The sequence below is a fragment of the Eretmochelys imbricata genome, chromosome 11 (genome assembly GCF_965152235.1).
Source record: "Eretmochelys imbricata isolate rEreImb1 chromosome 11, rEreImb1.hap1, whole genome shotgun sequence".
Lineage (NCBI taxonomy): Eukaryota > Metazoa > Chordata > Testudines > Cheloniidae > Eretmochelys > Eretmochelys imbricata.
In genome coordinates this window covers 20,085,469-20,091,960 of record NC_135582.1, presented here as the reverse complement: position 1 = coordinate 20,091,960, position 6,492 = coordinate 20,085,469, and positions in this window count along the sequence as shown.

The window sequence follows — 6,492 nt, the reverse complement described above, 5'->3', positions numbered from 1 at the left end:
ACTTAGAACTGACTAATTTTTTCATTGTGAACACTCTATTCAATGGCAGGTTTCAGAGTAACAGCCGTGTTAGTCTGTATTCGCAAAAAGAAAAGGAGTACTTGTGGCACCTTAGAGACTAACCAATTTATTTGAGCATGAGCTTTCGTGAGCTACAGCTCACTTCATCGGATGCATACTGTGGAAACTGCAGAAAACATTATATACAGAGAGACCATGAAACAATACCTCCTCCCACCCCACCCTCCTGCTGGTAATAGCTTATCTAAAGTGATCATCAGGTTGGGCCATTTCCAGCACAAATCCAGGTTTTCTCACCCTCCGCCCCCCCACACACAAACTCACTCTCCTGCTGGTAATAGCCCATCCAAAGTGACCACTCTCTTTAAAATGTGTATGATAATCAAGGTGGGCCATTTCCAGCACAAATCCAGGTTTTTTCACCCCCCACCCCCCTCCAAAAAACACACACACAAACTCACTCTCCTGCTGGTAATAGCTTATCCAAAGTGACCACTTTCCTCACAATGTGTATATTCCTACCTACATGCCTCCAGCTTTCACCCTGACCACACCACATGATCCATCGTCTACAGCCAAGCTCTGCGATACAACCGCATTTGCTCCAACCCCTCAGACAGAGACAAACACCTACAAGATCTCTATCAAGCATTCTTACAACTACAATACCCACCTGCGGAAGTGAAGAAACAGATTGATAGAGCCAGAAGAGTTCCCAGAAGTCACCTACTACAGGACAGGCCTAACAAAGAAAATAACAGAACGCCACTAGCCGTCACCTTCAGCCCCCAACTAAAACCCCTCCAACGCATTATTAAGGATCTACAACCTATCCTGAAGGATGACCCAGCACTCTCACAAATCTTGGGAGACAGGCCAGTCCTTGCCTACAGACAGCCCCCCAACCCAAAGCGAATACTCACCAACAACCACATACCACACAACAGAACCACTAACCCAGGAACCTATCCTTGCAACAAAGCCCGTTGCCAACTGTGCCCACATATCTATTCAGGGGACACCATCAAAGGGCCTAATAACATCAGCCACACTATCAGAGGCTCGTTCATCTGCACATCCACCAATGTGATACATGCCATCATGTGCCAGCAATGCCCCTCTGCCATGTACATTGGTCAAACTGGACAGTCTCTACGTAAAAGAATAAATGGACACAAATCAGATGTCAAGAATTATAACATTCATAAACCAGTCGGAGAACACTTCCATCTCCCTGGTCACACAATCACAGACATAAAAGTCGCTATCTTACAACAAAAAAACTTCAAATCCAGACTCCAGCGAGAAACTGCTGAATTGGAATTCATTTGCAAATTGGATACTATTAATTTAGGCTTAAATAGAGACTGGGAGTGGCTAAGTCATTATGCAAGGTAGCCTATTTCCCCTTGTTTTTTTCTACCCCCCCGTCCCCGACGGTCTGGTTAAACTTGGATTTATGCTGGAAATGGCCCACCTTGATTATCATGCACATTGTAAGGAGAGTGGTCACTTTGGATGAGCTATTACCAGCAGGAGAGTGAGTTTGTGTGTGTATGGGGGTGGGGGGGTGAGAAAACCTGGATTTGTGCTGGAAATGGCCCACCTTGATTATCATGCACATTGTAGGGAGAGTGGTCACTTTGGATAAGCTATTACCAGCAGGAGAGTGAGTTTGTGTGTGTGGTTTTTGGAGGGGGGTGGGGGGGTGAGAAAACCTGGATTTGTGCTGGAAATGGCCCACCTTGATTATCATACACATTGTAAACGGAGTGGTCACTTTGGATGGGCTATTACCAGCAGGAGAGTGAGTTTGTGTGTGGGGGGGCAGAGGGTGAGAAAACCTGGATTTGTGCTGGAAATGGCCCAACTTGATGATCACTTTAGATAAGCTATTACCAGCAGGAGCGTGGGATGGGAGGAGGTATTGTTTCATGGTCTCTCTGTATATAATGTCTTCTGCAGTTTCCACAGTATGCATCCGATGAAGTGAGCTGTAGCTCACGAAAGCTCATGCTCAAATAAATTGGTTAGTCTCTAAGGTGCCACAAGTACTCTATTCAATAAATGTATCACTCCGTCCCTTTATGTGTGTTACCAATGAATGGATCACAATTTTCATAAATCTGTTCCTTATTAAAAATCATTGTACAACTGGTTTTATGAGCCCATTTGAGCTAAGGATTGTTTGTGAACTGTTCTGTAAACAGCATTCAACATTTGTGATTTGTGACTGGCAAAGCACATCAAGTGCTCTATTCCCCATCTGATTGACCTAACTTCTATAAACTACTACCCACTTCCACCTAAAGCAGATGAAGACAAAAATTCTGTCTTGATTAAACTAATCTTGGCTACCAGCCTGATATTCACGTTTCAGAAATGTTTGCAACTGGCAACTAAAGGAGTATAAATACACTGAATTGAGTGAAACCTTTATGGAAAAGTCCTGCAGAATTTGATCGCTATGGACCCAACTGGTTTAAATGCTACTTTTCTACAGAATTTATGGCAGTGGTGAATCAGGCAAGATGGCCCAGATCTCCACCTTACAGCACACAATACAACTTCAGAAGCAACTTTAAGCCTACAGACCGCTCTAACCTATGCTGGAAAACTAGCCCTGGGATTGGGGGAGTGCGAAGGGAACAGCTGAAGATCTAGCCCACAATGTCTAGCTCATGGAGCATAAGGACTAGAAATGGCTCCTTTCTACCAGCGAAGAGGCGCTGAGAGTTTCCCTCTTTTCTAATGATACAAGACTTTAGTTTCTAGCCCAGGTACCAACCCTTAAAACAGCAACAGAAATTCTGCATAGAAAAAGATAGTTTAGATAATTTTAGGAGATTTCTACAAAGTATCTGTATAATTCTCTTCTTTTGGTGCCTGCATAGCTGAACTAATGGTACTAAAGCAACTGTTGCAGGCATATGTACACATGTATACAAAAGAACACTAATATAATATTTGTGAACTGCTCTAATAGTTTAGCAGTGAAATGTACATCTTACCAAAATAAATGAAAGTGCCCAATAGTTTAAAATTTCTATCCGCACGTGTAACTCATACGTGGCTTCATCATCTGCAAATAATTTGTACAGCCCTCCCAAATTGATGCAACTAATGAATTTATACTACCATATCACCATGTACTCACTTTCTCTCAATCCAGTATATAGTATAGATTTATGCTAAAACATTTCACTTGATGTGTATTCTAAATGCCTTTGTGTAAATGTGATAGCAGTCCTATTGCTCTGCCCATATCACTATCACTAACAGCTCTAGGCTAGATTCTTCAAGCCATTATCGGATTCAGTAGAAGTATATTATTTTGCTCAAGCTCTGTATATAACATCTGTTCTATTCTTTTACAGTTAGTAAATACCTTCTTCCCTTGACTCCTCAGGCTTCTATCTCTCCCACCTTGCATCGTGGGTAGTCAGTTGCACCGTAGCAACGTGAGTGTGAAGGTATACTGGATTAGAATGGCATCAGTTTGCACCCACTTTGACACGGCATACATGACTACTCCAGGTGGAAAGCGGGGCAGACCCATGAGCTTTGTACATCAAAATCTTTTTCTTGCATAGGTTGTCACATCAGACATTGCCTGCAACAAATCTTTAAGGTTCAGAAAATCACTGACTTTCCAATGTCTATATAACATACATTCGCAACTAGTAAAGCCAGCATTATTAATTTTCCTTGCCTCGTATAATTACTGACTAATTAGATTACATGATTAGTAGAAGCCGTATTTTAAAAAGGATATACAAGAATTTGAACACCTTCTTTCTAGGCCATGTTCACTAGCTATTCAAAGAACGTTGCAGTGACATCTGCTGTCAGTTTGATTCCAGTCATTTCTCCTCTACATTTTGCATTCACTCTAAATCTCTTTATTGGAAACGTAATATTTTGTGCCATTAGCACCTTCCCTAATATTTGAGAACTCCTTCTATAGTTATGTGTTGGCTTCTTTCTTATTATAGCAGTATCATTCGTATGTGCACTTAATCTGATCATATCGTAAGTGTCATTATAAAAGCACATACTAGGGGCATGTCCATTACTCATAACAATTCATTCAGGGCTGAATCTTAGCAAACAAGTTCTTTCAGCCTGGAATGGAGTTTGCTCTTGACAAAACTTGTTTAAATATTTTTAAGTTTACAGGAATAAACAGGATGAGAAGCTATTGGGCTTAGATATTATTGCTCTCTACAGTGATAGCACAATGTGTAAAGAGAACAAGTTACTATTGGGCCCAGTTTCCTCTCATTCTGGTTTTAGACTGTAGGTGTTACTTTGATTTAGACCGGTGTAAGAGGACAACTGCACCCATTTCGTTTAGAATACGCTGGGGAAGGTACTGAATTCATGTGATCAAGCTCTGCGCTAGGACTCAGCAGATCTGGGGTCCACTCCTGGTTCTAGCACAGTGTTCCTCTGTGACCTTGGGCAAGTCTCATAGTCTACCCCTCCCTTAGTGTTCCCCATCTGTGAAATGGAGCTAATACTACTTTGCTGGCCCACAGTAGAGTTGTGAAGCAAATTCATTCATATCTGTGAGATTCTCTTATGCTAGGAGGATTAAAAACCCTATAAATCAATAAGGCTGCTACTGAGTATGTGAACAAAAGGAGCTCTTTTCTGATCTGTCCTCAGGGTCAGCATTGGTCAGGAACCGGCTGAGCTTTAGTCCCTCCCCCAAATTGTATTCACCATATGACATCTGGATTTTTAAGTGTTTGAGTCTACCCTGCTATCTTCAGAAGCTGCCTACAAAGCTGATTTTGCCTCATTTCCTCTGCAGAAAGCAATATACCAAGAGAGGAGGAGGAGGAAGAGGCACAGAAAATGTCTGGCTGTAGAAGGCCAAACTTCTTGGAGACCTCCACACATTTGCATGCACACGCACACATATACATGCTGCTGGATGATCCCTGTCCGAGTGCCCTCAATAGGGCTGCCAAGCTCTCCTGTCCCCTCTCCCATGTGGGTGGGGAGGATAAGAAAATTCACAGTTTATAGAATAGATAGATTATAAAGCTATTGTGATAATCTAGTCTGACCTCCTGTATAACACAGGCCATAGGCTTTCCTGAATTAATTCCTGGTGGAACAAGACAATCTCTTTTAAAAAGCCATCCAGTCTTGATTTTAAAATATTCAGTGATGGAGAAACAATCTAAGCTCTTGGTAAATTATTCCAATGGTTAATTACCCTCACTGTTAAAAAATTGCACCTTATTTCTAGCTACTTTGTCTAGCTTCAACTTTCAGCCATTGGATATTGTTATACCTTTGTCAACTAGATCAAAGAACCTTCTATTATCACATTTCTGTTCCCCATGTAGGTACTTACAGACTGATAAAATCAGTCCATAACCTTCTCTTTGATGAATTAAATAGATAGAGCTCCCTGAGTTTATTAGTCTCAAGCATGTTTTCCATCCTTTAATCACTCCATGGGAGCTGTACTGAAGATAGTGAATCGCAGGAGGCTGGGAGATCAGGTTCAGTTTATCTAAGCATCCAAGAGCCTTACTTTTCTCCCTCTGACACTACTGACTTCATTGGAGTTAGAATAGTTTTAAACCCATGTTAGAGGAGAATCGGGCCAGGCATTTGGAAATGTATCTGAAAACTGGGGAAGGCAGACCACAAGAATAGCCTCTCTCATGAGATTTCCATGAGGCCTGCCCCTCTGCTTCTGGGCATGGATGGAAATATGCGTGCAGTCTCTGATGATATTTCAGTACTTCTGCTTCCAGATTCGGCAAAGCATCAGGAAAAAAAAAAAAAACAAAAAAAACCCCCAAACCTCCAGAATCTTAATAAAGGCCTTAATTCAAGATCAGTTCTTGCAATGAAGAAAAGTTGAGAGAACTGTTACCTTCTCTGAACTAATTAACCCAGCCTACATCAATCCCAAGTCATTTGTTAAAATTCATATAATTCTGTAGCGTATCCTCCTTATTCTCCACTTCTACCAGTACGTCTCACAATGTTCAGAGGGAAATAAGTGAAATACTAGTAAAATTTAGTACCACAGATATTCATTCCACTCCAAGTTACAGCTGTGACTTGCACGGGAACAGTACCTACAGCCTTTGTACGTCATCATCATGAGCAACGGGCAACAGAGGATAATTAAACTGACACACTGTTTCTGAGTAGCTGAATGCACATAGTATAGTTAGAAAGAAAAAAAAAGATCATAGTTACTTCAACATGACTTACCACTGTAGGCTCCAAAAGTGCCCTTCAGAGTGCTCCTGGGTCCACCTCATAGATGTGCACATGCCCCAGACTCTGTGGCAGCCTGTTGTCCATCTGGTGTGTCTCACTGCAGCCCTGTTTAACCCTCTGCCTCTCAAGAATGAGTGGGAGTTAGAGTCTATAAGAAACAAACTGCAGACTTTAATAGATTAAGATTTAAAGGGACACAGCCAAATTGAATGT